Source organism: Ambystoma mexicanum, chromosome 6q (genome assembly GCF_040938575.1).
Source record: "Ambystoma mexicanum isolate Mex_15411 chromosome 6q, UKY_AmexF1_1, whole genome shotgun sequence".
Lineage (NCBI taxonomy): Eukaryota > Metazoa > Chordata > Amphibia > Caudata > Ambystomatidae > Ambystoma > Ambystoma mexicanum.
Genome location: NC_090937.1, coordinates 444,858,928 through 444,874,562, shown reverse-complemented (window position 1 = coordinate 444,874,562; position 15,635 = coordinate 444,858,928).

Below are 15,635 nucleotides of genomic sequence, written 5' to 3'. Positions count from 1 at the left end.
TCACTTTCTCACTGTCTAGTGGTAAATCTCCCAAGGCAGGATGAATAATGTGAATAAGTTTGTCATTCCCACGCAATGCTACACCTAAATAGTATTTCTCAAATTATTAGTTGTTTAAGGTTTCGTTTTCGTTCTTTCTTAATATATTTGTTTCATGTACAACGTTCAGCACCTTCAGGCTATTTAGGCAAACAATTATAGATGCGTGCAGTATGCTGAGTGACATTAACAACGTGCAACGGGAATCCTCAGTCAGGCATCAGCAGGGCATGGGCTTGTGTCAGTTTGCACTCAAGTGTACTTCCGGTTTGTGTTTGCTTATCTCAGGCACATCCGTCCACTTTGCCTTTGGGAAATGCACACTTCGGCATCAGCTTTGGCATAACTCTCAACCATTTGTGTCACAAAGGCGGGTGAAAATACCCGATTTTATTTTTGGCGGGTGAGAGGCCCATTGAAATTAATGGGCATGCAGGAGGCTTGGCGGGTGAGTCAGCTGTTTAGAAGGCGGGTGACACCCGCCAAAAGCGTGTGAGTTGAGAGCTATGGCTTTGGGCTGGAAACAAGGCCTAGAATGGATTTGAGGGTGGGTGGGAAGTGAGGTGGTTTGAGGGTGGGTGGAGGAAGCTTGAAGTGAGTGGAAGAGTGGGGGTGGAGTTGGGAGAGAAGGGGGCAGTTGAGTGGAGAAGGTGGGATTAGGGCAGATGGAGGAGAAGGGGAATTTGGGGGCAGTTGGAGGAGGAGAATGGGGGTTGGGGCAGTTGGAGGAGTAAGGGAGCAGTTGGGGGAGAAGGGGCTGTTAGGAGACAAAAGTGCAGTTGGGGGACAGAGGGTGTATGGGGCAGTTGGGGGAGAATGGGGTCTTTGGGGATAGAAGGGGCATTGGGGGCCAATTGAGGGGGGAGGCAGGAGAGGGTTACAGGAAAAAGGGACCGTTGGGGATTTGGGGTAGAAGGCTGTTTGGAGGAAGTTGGAGAAGGGTGCTTGGGGGAGAAAGGGCAGTTGGGGGGAAAAGAGAGTTAGGGGCTCCTCAAGGACAAGGGGGTTAGGGACTCTTGGGGGAGAAGGGCGTGTTGGAATAGAAGGGTGGTTGGGGGTTCTTGAAGGAGTAGGGTGGCAGTTGAAGGGGTTTGGGGAGCTCTTGGGGCAAAGGGGACATTTGGGGGAGAACAGGCTATTGGGGAAAGTCTGGGGCTGAGTTCCAAGTCTTTGTGTGGCGGGTTGGGGACTGTGTGTGAGGGCTTGGGCTGCGTGCGTGAAGCTGTGTGTAGAGGGCTGGTTTGTGTGTGTGTGTTGGGGGTCCTTCGTGCTGTTTGGGGGAACCTGGGTGCTGAGATTGCGTGTGTTCATGGGGGCCTGGATGCAGAACGAATAGTCCTTCTATGGGATATTGAGGCTGTGTTTTTTTTTTGGGGTGGGTGGGGGCTTTGTCTAAGTCTGGAAGCAGTTCTTGACTGACTGTGGGCATTTTGCTGAGTTCCTTGTTTGGAGGAAGAACACTGGTTAGTGGGTTGCTGCAGGAGAAGGGATTAACAGAAAAGTAGGTGGAGGGATGGGTGAAGGCGGGTTGGCACACAGAGGACGGTTGACGGAGGAGAGAGTGGGTTGGTGGCGAGGTCACACAATATGCTCTTGCTGTGTGTTCAAATTCAATTAATTCAATGAATTTTTAACTATAGTAATTAAAGTTTTTTTTAAATAAAACAATTGTATTTATTGTACATTTCAGTGCCACTTATTATAGTGTGCTGCAGAGTACATTTAGGGTGTGTTTCTAACATCCTACAGTGATTGAATTCCCTCATAAAATTGTGATTGGAGTCATCCTTTATTAATCAGCACATCTCCCGAAGTTGTCATGGAGACATCTTTTATTAATCAGCACACATCCTGTAGTTGTTATGGAGTCATCCTAGAGTAAATACAACCCACCCAGAAGTGGTCATGCCATCTTGGAGTAATCCCCATCCATCCTTAAGTTGTCATGGAGTCGTCCTGGAATAATCTCCATCGATCCTGAAGTTTTCATGGAGTCATCCTGGAGTAAGCCCCATCGATCCTGAAGTTGTCATGGCGCCATCCTGGAGTAATCCCCATTCATCCTAAAGTCCTAAGTTGTCATGGAGTCATCCCGGAGTAATCCCCATCCATCCCAAAGTTGTCATGGAGTCATCCCCATCCATCCCGAAGTTGTCACTGAGTCATCCTGGAGTAATACAAGATCATCACAGTTCCCAGTAAAATAATGGCCAGGGAAAATTTTTTTCTCTCTCTCTCTCTCTCTCCAGGAGAAATTATTGCGATTTTCTTCTCTCTCTCTCTCTCTCTCTCTCTCTCTCTCTCTCTCTCTCTCTCTCTCTCTCTCTCTCTCTCTCTCTCTCTCTCTCTCTCTCTCTCTCTCTCTCTCTCTCTCTCTCTCTCTCTCTCTCTCTCTTCTCTCTCTCTCTCTCTCTCTCTCTCTCTCTCTCTCTCTCTCTCTCTCTCTCTCTCTCTCTCTCTCTCTCTCTCTCTCTCTCTCTCTCTCTCTCTCTCTCTCTCTCTCTCTCTCTCTCTCTCTCTCTCTCTCTCTCTCTCTCTCTCTCTCTCTCTCCTCGCTCTCTATATTTATATATAAATGATTTTGGCTATACACATATTTCAGGATGGCTTTGGATGATCTGCCAGAATGAGCTGTGGCTGACTTTAGGATAGAGTCATTGGATGACTGCAGAATGATTCTAGGAAGATCTTCCTTTTTGACTTGGGCTGTGTGAGTTTCCAGTCCCCCTCCGAACGTCCAAATGAATTATAGTTTTCACTGACCTTTTTCGTGTGGTGTTAATGGAAAACACCACCAAAGAACATAATGGCTGGCAATCTCTCTGAAATCAGACAAACATTGATTTAAGAATTCAGCAATGCACAAGTCAAATGAGAAATGCTGAAAAAATAATATTACCACAAAAACACTGGCTATTGTTCATCTGAAGCTCTCCAAACCTCATCCTGAAATAACATAAACACACTGTAAAATAACTGCTACTGACGGTGCAAATCGGTCACTGAGAATTGAAGAGAAGGGGCAATTTTATCCTGCAGGAGTGATGACCTTGGCTCGAGGAAGGCTGGCAGCATGGCTGCCTAGTCTCTGGGTTTAGCCCTGAGACTCAGGGTTTCCACGCTCTTCTCCGCGTCTCCAGGGAAGAGCATGGAGTCTCTGGCTGTTTGATGAGAGGCATCCATCTGTAACAACAGTGGGTGGATATGCTGTGAAATCTCTTTTCACATGAAAGACAATGTTACAAGTTGATTGAGGAGAGCTGCGTGTTTCTCTGTGAGGAAGGGCGCTTTGCTACCAGTTCACTTTGTATGAAGTGTGCTGGAGGCAAAGTGGCCTGTTTGGGCTATTGCCATGGACACCAAAGGGGGGTGTGAACGCTAGGCTTCAAGCTCCACGTGACAAAGGATTCAAGCAAGTGACTGCTTTGCAACCCTCAGCTCCTCCTTGGTAAGGAGTCTTGGAAAACTCTTCAGTTTGTGGTTTCATGTAATGGCAGAAAAAAAACAATTGCTGTTTTACTGTACGAACCCTAAAAACAAAAAGTTGATTATTTAAAAGTTGCAAACAGTGGCGAATTTCTGTCCTCGCTCCCGTTTAATTTTTAAAAAACACCTTTCATTTAATTTCTAGCAGGGGGTCTGTCCAAATAAGGATTGCAGTTTTTGACAGCTTCAAAAGTGAATAGTTGTATTAAACAGACCCTCCAGGATTTTGTGGCATGAAATGGTAAATTTTGCGGTACAAACCTTTATTTATTACAGCTTTTTTGCAGCATAACTTTTATTGACGGGAGGGTGCAAGATTGGTACATTGCAGGAAAGAGGCCCTTTGCAGGGCTACAAGAGAGGCAGGGTGTCAATATATGTATCTTTTGTATCAAATAGGAAGAGTCCTAGATGTCTCTGGCTTGGCAGAACAGTGTTTGTTTAGGCTACGTTTTTTGGTTCAATGTGCATCCCTATTTAACAGTTATTAATCATTATCAGTTGTAATGCTGAAAATATTCCCCTTCTATGTTCCCCAATCCTGCAAACACCTCTCTCACCCAAAACACCTCAGACGTCTCACCAATTCCCCATCACAACTTGTATTTTTGAACCTCATGCTGAGTCATACGCATACTCACATGCTCTGTCGCACTGCCAAGTCACAATTTGCTCTCTCTAGTCCCTCCCAAACTCCAAATCATACTCCCAACTCACACTGTACGTGCCCCAATGCCTCCCGCAGTATACAGTCCTTCATTCTTGCGTGCTACTTCTGCATCTTTCATCCTTTCTCCCATTCTCTCACACTCTTCCCTCATCCTTTCTCCCAATCTGCAGCTTACTGCCCCTTTCCGGTCATGCCCTCTCTGCTTTTGGCCCACCACTACCTCTGAGCCCACGTTCCTTCCACTTTCTGTACCTCCGCTGTCTCTCTGATTTCTGGCCCACCGCCCCACTGCATCTGCTCTGCTCTCTTGCCCACCGCTTCCCCCTGTGACCCACTGCTCTCTATCTGATCTCCCTTTGCTTTCTTGCCTACCACGCCACAGCTCACCCATCACTCACCCTATCACTCATGTATCTCGCATATTGTGACAATTTTTCAATTTTTGAAGAACACTGTAGATTTTGGCCTAAGAAAAAGGGGCATCTAAAAATAGAGCAGAGAATGTGCTGTTTTAGATAACCCATTTTTGGAAATGAGCAGGCCACCTTAATCTCAAAGGTGACCTGCGCATTTCCACGGGGCTGAGCTGTAGCGCAAATGATGCGCTGGCCAGCCACCTTGAATACGTTTGTGTTGGAAGCACTCTCCCGACAATTGTCTACAGGCTCCCCGTGCAGTTCACTGTGACTGGCCCTTAAGGGTCCTGTCACTGTAAAATGCAACCCAAAAAACACATTTCTATCATATTTGGGGAACAGAAATGCAAGTGAGACAGCAGCTTTTTTTTAAAGTATTGCATGAGTCAGTAGGGTCAGTAAAGATTCTGTAAAGCAGTGGCACCCCTCGTGCACATATTTAAAGTAGGGGCATAGGGTGGCCTCCAATTTCTGCACATTTAAAAGCACATTTTGCTCGTCAATTTGGAAGGCACTTTTAAATGCACAGAAACGCCCCCTGATTTGAGCAAAGGGGTGAAAAAGGACATCTGAATGGCTGCATATAAGAAGCGTCCATTCAGCTGTCCTTTGTGGATCGGACTGCTCTTTTTTTTTTGTTTTTTGTTCAAGTGATGAGATGTGCTTGCGCATTTCATTTCTTGAGTCAAAAAAAAAAAGAGTTGAGAAAATGGCGCCTTGAGAATTTTTTTTTATTTTGGATTTTTTGCAAAAACGCCCATATTTGTGGGTGTTTTTGCAAAAATGGCTGTTTTGCGCTTTTTTGCAAAAACGTCTGTTTTTCGCTGCATTTTGCGGGATCGCAAAATCGCTATAAGCTGGAGGGTCTGATTAAAGCAACATTTGCGTGGAAATTCAGAGTACACATTAAATAGATGATGAAAGAGAAAAGGCAGGCCTCTAGGCTCACACCTGGCATTTGAACTTGATACACAGATGGGTGGGTTGGTACAATTAGTGACGTAGCCAGGGCCTTTCACTTTTTTATTTAAATTAGTGATCTGAGGGACAGGGAGAAAAGATTTTTCGGTGCAGGGCCCCTGCGCAAAAGTGGGCGTGATTGTGGGTGGAGTCTACAGCGGATGTGGGTGGGGCATTTTGTGAGCCAATCTCAGGGTTTTCCATTTTGAAATGTAGGCAGTTATGGCTGTCAGTGACAGCCCTGGCTCCTGAGACCTTTCAGTTGTTAGGCTGCCCAGCTGGCGCTTCAGGCTAGTAAAAAAGTAAGAAAAACATTGTTCATGGTTGAACCCACTTTTCTTATTGCATGTCATTCTGAATATGAGTGGCGAAAATGGTTGGAAATTGAATGTATACTAATTGACCTTTTCACAATTGGCCTTGGGAGAATTGACCTAATTTAAAAGGTCAATTAGGGAAACCACCCACAACCCCCCACCCAATAAAAAAAAACACCCAATCCCCTTATATTATTTATAATCCAAAACCAACCCAATACATTGTTAGGCAGAAACCTGTGCAGTTCCCTCTGGGACCACTGCAAAAGATTTAAGACTACAGGTGTTTGGCAGTAAACCCACTTGGTAGCAGTCTGTACCACACAGATTCACTTGGTAGCTGTGGCTGAGCAGTCAGACTTCCCTCAAGAAGAGTTAGGCAGTATACACAGTGTTCACAATAGGTCAAGAGCACACAATAGAACAAGTATAGAAAAACACACAGGCACTAATAGTAAGCAATTCAATAACACGGTCACTAAAAGATATACACTCCCTTAAAAGAATATTAGACAAGTCTTAAGTAAAGCCCCACTTATTTTCAGACAGCGGTGAGCGCTTAACGTAGATGGCCCTCTAATAGTTTGTTAAAAAGGGAGAGAAGAGTAGAGAACAAGTTGAAACAGATCCCAACACTTTTACAAGAACATAACAAGAGAGGAAGGCAAGGTAAAACCGTGAATTCAGAGTCAGTATGCTGGAACCGCTTTAAGAGGATCGAAACGAAATGTGTCCAAGGTCACACGGTTGCAGTGCACAAAAAGCCTTGTAAAGGTTCAAAAAGGAGTTGGACCAAAGAAAGGGACCAGTTCGAGGGTCAAGGCGGCCAGCCCAGTCCAGAAGGTTAAGGGGTTATTATTACTTTGTAGCAATCTTTAGAAAGGGAGGCCTGGCGGACACGGTACCTTAAAGTGGTGAGAATACTGCAGCGGGGGCAGTTGTTCCTGGCAGCGGATGCAAGTCGGTGCTTCGTCCGGGGGAAGAGAGGATCTCGTCGTGGAGGAAGACAGGAGTCCGTTGCACTGCCAGGGAAGAAACCAGCTGTGGAGTTTCTCAGGTACAAGGAGCGGCCTGTTGATTCGCGGTTCAGTGGTGAGTGGCTATCTGGCCGCCGGGGTGCTTGGCACGGGCAGTTCGACCACAAACCGTCTGGGGTGCGAAGAAAAGAAGGTAAACTGGTTGTGCCCACCAGTCAGGGGAAGAAGCCTCTCCAGCCTGGAGATCTTCTCTGTCGTCGGGAAGTGGTGAGTCGGTTCTGCAGGGTTCCACCAGTGGTGTCGTCGTGGTAGGTCACTCAGCTTCTCCCTCGTCGGATTCTCAGGTCCTGTGGCGACTTCTGAAGTTCCAGTCCCCAAAGCCCTGCTTTTATGCAGCATACCCCCATTCACTCAGCCTAGCTGTCAATCAAACATGCTAAGTGGTGAGCCGGCCGGCTCACCACTTGGGCCAATCACACAAGAGTGCGACTTGAGTTACCAAGGTAACTCAGTCCAGGGTGCCTAAACCCCCTCCAATACCCCCTGTGGTACCCAGACAGAGTGGCACCACTTTTGGAGGCTTCTGTGGAGAAGCCCGCCAAAATGTGGAACAAAGGGCTCGATTTGGGTTGGAGTCATAGAAGAGAACACAAACACCATTTTAGAATCGAGTCTTGGCAAAAAATACCAACCAGAGAATTAATATTAATTAAATAAACCGGCGGTATGTTCGAGGCTATGAGAATTAAATAATTAAAGTTGGTAGCGTCGAACAATGGGAAAATCCCATAGGAAAATATTTGCGGTTGAATATAAAAAGTAGTTTCCACTGCCACCAGCCAAAACTCGATCAGGGGGGACGGAGACGTGCCCCCTCGACTAACAGACCCCGGGGCAATTGAATTGCCCCGACCAGTACGTCCACAATATGATGGTTTGTACTGGTTTTTGTTAATAATTTGGGACTAGTAAAGCCAATGGTGACTTTACACGCCCTGGGAGACAGTAGTCAGTCCCAGGGTATGGAGTCTATGGTGGGGTGTCACTATGACACCCCTGTGTTACTGCACGGAGGGTGCTGTGTAACACAGATAGTAAAAACACATGAGACCCTATGAAGTAAAGGACCCCATAGCCCATAAAACACATAAGCAGTCAAAGGAACACCATAAATCATGTCCAAGAGTGGTAGAAAAAGAGTCTCACTCTTGGCAGGAGGAAAAAAAACAAACTCCAGAAATCCAGCAAAGCTGCTGGGGCACTCACTAGGTTAGGAATTTCAGCCTAAAGAGAGAATTCCCCCTAACATACATATATAAAATAAATTAAATAATATAAAGGTCAAATGTGCAGAAGGTCAATTAGGACCACTATAATTAGGTCAATTAGGACAAAGGGTCAATCGTAAAAGGTCAATTTGGGTAATACCTGGAAAATGTTGTAATCCGCCAGTTTGAGGAGTTCTGTGGCATCCATGATTGATGCCCATTGTGACAGGTACAATTTACAGCTTGGTTTGTGTGAAGTATCTGCAGCATTTGTACTCTAATGTATTCATTCGTAGGAGTATGGCACTCTTGTGTGTCGTACTGCATTGCCTTCTCTTTATCCCCCTTATAGTCTCACAGGTACTCTTATATGCAGTGCTGGAAATGGAAAACGTTTAGGGGGGGAACTGTCAATTCTTTGGATGGGCAGGGCTGTGGGAAGGTGGGGGCGGGGCAAAGCACGAGGCTCCCGTCCAGGTTGCACAACACAGTATCTCTCCATTTAACCCAATCCTAGTCAATTGCATAAAAGCAAAAAGCATTATGGGTACATGATGTCCACAATTGTAATGGTTAAATATGTCTTATATTGATTTTGTAAGAAGCCCTTTTAGGTGAATAATGGACGCTTCTGTTTTGATTGGTCACAATATTCACCCTAATAAAGAGATGTCTGTAAATTGCAGAACATATATAACATTTTGGACAGCTAGTGCAGTTTGTGAAACTTTGGCAGGTTCCAGTGCCAAGACTGCTGAAAGCTCGTTGGTTACTCGTGCGTGCTATAATGCATCTTCAGGTATGCTTGGTAGATTTCTGTGGGAACCGCTGGTCCGAGGAAAGAGCAGCACCTGGCATAACCTGAGCAGACTGCTTTCAGAGGACTAGGCATCGCTCTGTGCCCACTCAGCTGAAAGCGTTCTGCTCATTACGGTCAGGACCTTGGAGAAACACGTCCAGGCCCCTGGGTGAGTCATGTTCTGGTCAAGGGTCTAGGGGACAGAGCAGCGCTCTGGCAAGACATTATTTGCCGGAATGCCGCTGCGTCTTGTTCTGGTCAATTCCCTGCACTGTTTATATCCCTGGGACTTAGGAACCTGTGGCGGAGGAAGAAAGGAGCAGCCACAAACTGTAACCTCAGCAGTGTTAGGGTTAATTTCACACAATCCAAAGGGCTGCACAGCTACCGGAAGTAGGATTTCTGGGGGTGCGGCGCCTACGCCTCCTCAAGGGGGTTCAGCATGAAAGTGGAGAAATGGGATGCCTTTTCAAATATTTTTTTCTAACAACATTTTGGCGCTCAAAGACTTGATTGTCAGTTTTGATTAAGCAGAATCCAGAAAAGAAAATGTTGGTATTTCTTTGATTATTCAGGTCAGCGTTTTTTTCTCTAGCTGCGACGTAGCAACATTTAGTACCTTGCTCCTCGTGGCATTTTATGCAGCCCAGAAAAAGGGGAGAAGGGGCTATGTTTTAGGGTGCTACGCACAGAAATGTTCTTTAGTTAAATAAAAATGAGGAGTAGTGCTCTGTCCTGCAAACCAAGCAGTAACTCCTAGGTGTCAATTGACAACATCTTAATGTTTTACAACTGCCCTGCCGACAAGTTGGCCGGCCCCAGTCCCTCCAACCCTCAGTCACTCGCCAGGCTGCGGCTCTCACCCCAAGAGAGGGTTTGGGCAGCCAGGTCACAAAGATGACTGCAAGACCTCCTGCCTGGGGTAGCGTGCCCAACACCCTGCCACAGCGGTTGGGGGAAAAGGCAAGGAAGAACGGAACCAGCGCCTCCGCAGCAAGAAGACCCAGCACATGTCCGAGACAGTAATGCACATGAGGGTTGTGGCTTGGGACGAGTGCTTGTGCGCCCTCCACTAGTCCTATGCCAACAAACCCTGCCTGAAAAGGGGGAAAGGAAAGTGCTGCATGCAAGCCCCATGTTAACAGCAAAAGAAAGAACAGTACTCTTGCCTGAGTGAGTGTGGCACACACACAATGCCACCAGTGCTGTGTTGCCGCACCCTCCAATGTGGCAAGGATGTGACTCCTGCTTGCTACTTCCTCCCACTCGCCCCGCCCTATAATTAATCTCCCCCTTGTCTTGGTATGAAGCCTCTCTAAACCCTGCAAAACCAATTCCACTTGTTGTGTCCATTATGGGCGGGGCGCTCTAGAAAGCAACTTGTTAACATAATGTAATTATCCCGAGTCACTAAGCTAGCCCCTGTTCTGAGAGCCTCCTCCATTCCCTAGTCCAACAAGTAACCTCCGCTTTGACCCCAAATGCCTTCCATTGTATTATTTCATCTCACCATACTCTACAATTAATATCCCCTCTGGGCTCAAACTGCCAATTCCCCTGACCTGGGAATCACATAGAATACCTGAAAGTGTTTATCCCACTCTGCATCCCATCTCCCATGGAAACGACCCTGGCAACACTTGCCCGAACAAACAATTGCCTGGGTGTGAGGCCGGCCCTGCAGTGGGCAGGCACAACAGCCTTATATGAGCCTGTGGAGAGATGACTGGGGAGCTTTTTTTTCCTTGCCTGGTGGTGGTGAGGTGTGCTGACATCGGTTGGGGGCAGAGGCTGCAGAGGCCCTTCTGGCAAGTACCATTCCCCCTGTCTGGCCTTATCCTTCTCCCCTGGTCCCCTTCTTCCCCAAGCCTGCTCTATGTTTCCAACAGTGGGTCTCCTGGCCTCTTTGTCTCTTCTTCTCCTGCTTCTCTCTCCTGGCCTCTCAGCCTCTGTCCCCCTTTGCCTATGTCCCCCTGTGCCTCGTTGCCCCTGTGCCTCTGTACACCTGTCCTCCTGTGCCTGAGTGCCCCTGTGCCTCTGTTCCCCCTGTGCCCCTGTTCCCTCTGTCCCCTGTGCCTCTGTCCCGTGCCTCTGTCCCCCTGTACCTCTGTACCCCTGCACTACTGTGCCCCTGTGCACCTGTTCCCTATGTCCCCCTGTGCCCCTGAGCCCCTGTCCACCGAGCCCCTGTGTGTCTATCCCCCTGTGTGTCTGTCCCCCTGTGTGTCTCTCTCCCTTTGTGTCTCTCTGTGCCTCTCTGTGCTGGCCTCTCTCTCATTTTCCCCCTCACCATCTCTACCAGCCCCTCCTTCTCCAACCCTTCCCTTTCTCCCTTGGTGTGCCTTCCCCCCTTTTCATGCAAAGGTACTCCCCAGGCCCTGGGTTTCATGTCAGTGGGTGTGCCTAGCTAGTCCAATGTGTCAAATTTATCCTGCTGGCAATGAGTTTACTCCTCTTTCTGTAATAAATCTGTTCCTGGTTTCTACAAAGTCTTTGATGCCTTCATTGTATTCCCACTTTTCAGTGTAGCCTGTCTGTTATTACCAGAGGGCGGACCCAGTCCGTCTGCATACACAACACATCCTCACCAGGTCTGTTGACTCCCTGGTCCAAAACTGTGGCCCGGTCTGGGGTCTCCCTCATGGCCTCCCCCATTTTGGTCTGCCTCCACTTCCACAATAGATGCCCCTACCACCAGTGTCTCGCTGCCTGCACCAACATCAGTAGTAACTGCGTCATGACACCAAGCTAATAAAGGGAGCTTCTGCCAGCATGTGCCCCAGAACGGCAACAGACTCCAACAATGGAACTGCTGACTATGTCTCTCATTTCGTGCCTGCAGGCCCATACCGTGTGATTGCAGTCTTGGCCTGCAAGCCCACACTGTGTGATCACGGTCCCGGAGGTCCCACTGATCTGGGCCCATATCCTGGATACAACCCGCCCTGCAACAACAGTAAGTCCGGGTGATCCCGGTGTTAGGCAGAATCATATGCAGTGCCCTTAGGGACCACTGCACACAATTAAGACTACAAGTGGTAGTACAATTTCACCTTTGGTACAAGCCTGTACCACACAGTAAAGTGGTAGCAATGGCTGAGCAGCCAGACTTATCTCAAGAGCAAATGAGCAGTAGTAGAGATTACACAAAGGACTACAATTACTGTGACTCAAACAAACACTGACTCGAGGTTTCTGGTTGAAAAGAAATATAAGTACATTTATTTTTAAACCATCTCTTCACAAAACACTTCACTTCTATTAAATAAAATCACACTTAAAATATGCTACACACAACCAATTCCTCTTGTTTAGATCAATTCAAGGTAAGTACATTAGACTTTGACAGACCGGTGTTTTGAAAGAAGGACGTTACCGGGGGTTAATACGCGATCACTTTTTGACAGTAATGACAGCCCGGTCTTACGAAAATAAAGCGTACTCACGGGAAGAAATACACCCGAAGTCCAACACACTTAGCACAGAGAATTAAAACCAGGGAATAGGGAATAAAACCATAGGCAATACTTTTGTCAAGGCAAATAGAAACAGAGGACACTTTCTAAAAGGTAGATAAAAGTCAGTGGGCCTGCGCCAGTGTCAAATGGAACAGAAATCCTGTTGCCGAGGATCACACGGTTTGAACAGTTCACGATTAACGATTACCAGGAGTACTGTGATATTGTTTGTTTGTTTGTTTTATTTATTTGTATAGCGCTCCGGACCCGTGGGCAGAAGGGCGCTTAAGAATATGGTTACAGGCATGAGATATACAATTACATATTACAACAAATTACATGGTGCAACAATTTACATAAACAATTACATATTGCAAAAAATTACTTGGTGCAACAATTTACATAAATACGTGCTATTCTTTGTTCAGTAACCAGCCGATAACATGTTTCCTAAAGATTGGAAAGGATTCAATAGTTTTGATGTCAAGTGATAGTGTGTTCCACAGTTGGGCGGCTAGCACTGTGAAGCTGGCGCCTCCTGCTCTTTTTAGGACAAATCTAGGCACTACCAGGCATAGGGAGTTGGATGATCTGGTGGTTCTGGTGGCAGATTTAAAGTAAATTTGTTAGTGAGGTAGGGTGGGGCTAGGTGGTTAAGGGACTTATATGTGAGGCAGATAGTTTTGAGGTCAATTTTTTGCTGTTGGAGAGCCATTTGCACCCTTTTCTAGTTGTGGATCTAGTTGTGGAGATGTGCTCTCACCTTGGGATGTTGAGTGCAACACGTAGAGCATTATTTTGGAGAACCTGGAGTTTGTTTATTATGGATTGATTGGCTCCTAAGTACAGGTTATTACAGTAGTCCAGTTTGGACTGGATAAGGGCTCTGGCCAGAGTAAGGCAGCTATTGGAAGATAGAAAGGGTCTGCTAGCCCTGATTAGCTTACCTGTGTAGGCAGTAGCTGAGGCGGTTGAGTTAATTTGTTTGGTGAGGTTGATATTGGCATCAAAGTGGAAGCCTAGGGTTTTCACACTTTTGACAATGGGGATGGTGTTACCGTCTATGGTAATGTTATTGTAGCAAGGACTGAGTTTAGCCAGGCTATTGGGAGAGCCGACCAGGGGAAGCTCTGTCTTCTCATCATTCAGGTAGAGGCCGTGTGTGGTCATCCATGCCTGAATGATGGAGAAGATTTTGTTAATCCGGGTGACATCTGCATTGTAGTTGCCCGAGATGGTAAGGAGGATCTGGGTGTCATCTGCGTAGTTGGTGTAGGTGACACCCAGACGGTCCAGTTTGTCGAATAGCGGTTTTGTAAATATATTATACAAAGTGGGGGGGACACAGGAGCCTTGTGGGACTCCACATGCAATGGGGATGGGGTCAGCTGCTGCTGTTGTGGAGAAAACTCGCATAGTTCTATTCGCCAAGAACGATTGTATCCATGCAGAGGCAGAGGCAGAGAAGTGGGCTGCAATAGATAGGTGGTTGCAGAGGATTTCGTGGTCGACTAAATCGAAGGCTGTTGAGAGGTCTAAGAGAAGTAGAATAGCAGCATTGCCTTTGTCTTTGATTTCATCAATCTGGCTTTTGAGGTCAACCAAAGCGGTTTCTGTTCCGTGTTGAGGTCTGAAGCCAGATTGACGTATACCTAGCAGTTGGTTGGATTCTAGGTACTCCTGAATCTGAATGTAGGCGACTCTGTCCAAGATTTTTAATAGGAAAGGGACAGTGGTGATGGGTCTATAATTGATTGCTATGGCTGGGTCTAACGATTGCTTTTTTAGGAGAGGGAGAACCCAGGACTGTTTTAGGTTGCTAGGGACAGAGTTGTTAGTAAATGACAAGTTGATAAGTTGAGTGATGAATGGGGAAAGGTCTCTGGCTGCGTCTTTTATTATCTGTGCAGGACAACTGTCCCCTTTACAGTTGGATGGTTTTAAGGAGGTGATCATTTTTGGACTTCTAGAGTAGTTACTTTCTTAAAGGTGAAAGCTGTATTAACTTTGGCAGGCGTTGGTGCGTTAAGGGTTGGGTTCGTGGTCGAATTGTTGAAAAGTTTTTGACGTTTGTCCTCAATTTTGGTTTGGAGTCCAATGATTTTGTTGTTAAGTGCGTTCTGGATGCTGGTGCACCATGGTTTATCTTTTGAGCAGGTGTCTAGAGGTGGGTTGGGGTTTTCTAGTTCCTTTAATATTTTGAATAATTCTTTAGTGGAGGAGCCTGCCTGGTCTATCCTGACGTTGTAGGCCTCTTTTTTGGTGCGAATTATCTCACTTTTGTAGAGCGCAGAGATATTCTTGAGGGTGGATTTATTTTCCGAAGATGGGTTAGATTTCCATGAGAGTTCAGCTTTGGCCTTCTTTTTCCTAAGTAGTTTAAGTTTGGGGGTGTACCACGAATTTAAGTGGTTAATTGGCTTGTTTTTACGTAATTTCAAAGGGGCAATAGTGTCAATGACAGTGACCATAGAGTTGTTGAAGGTGTCAACAAGTAGGTTGAGGTCAGCATTGTCCGGTAGTGCGTTAAAAGGGAAAGCAAAAGTTATAAGAGTTATATTGTCAAAGGGAAGCAAAAGTTATAAGAGGGAAGGAAGAAAGGACAAGCCTTCGGAAAGGAAAAGGTTTCACCCTGATTCCTCAAGGTCGGACGGAGAGAACGACCAAACGGACACAGTACCTTATTCGTATGAAGAAAGCTGGTGCTACAGCAGTTGTTCCTGGTAGTTCCTGCAGACTCACGGTTCCTGAAGCTTCACTTGTGGGGACAAGAAGGAGGATGTCTGGAGAAATCTGCACTACCCAGGGATGAAGCCAGCAGCAGCGAAGCAACAGTGAATAAAAGGTGCACTCCTTTAAAACAGGAGAGGGCTCTTCTGATGGCTATCCGGACCACTACAGCCGTGTGCAGCGATTTCGACCCAGAAGAGGATTCTCTGGCTGTTGAAGGTGAGGTGGTTGATCCCACCAGGCTCAAGGGAAGAAGACTATGGACTGGATCTTCTCTGTAGTTGAAAGGTTGATGGCTCAGGACTGCAGCAGGGCTTCACCGGGATTCGGGAGTTGCAACAGCCGTCTTCTTCTCCGCTTCTCTTCGGTTCTTGTAGTTCCAGTGGCGACTCTGACTTCCAGCCCAAGAGTCTTGCCTTTTATGCCAAAATCCCCCATTCACACAGCCTGGCTGTCAATCACTCAGAAGGGGGGTTGTCCGGCCCGGACAATCACCTCAGCTAATTGACACAAAG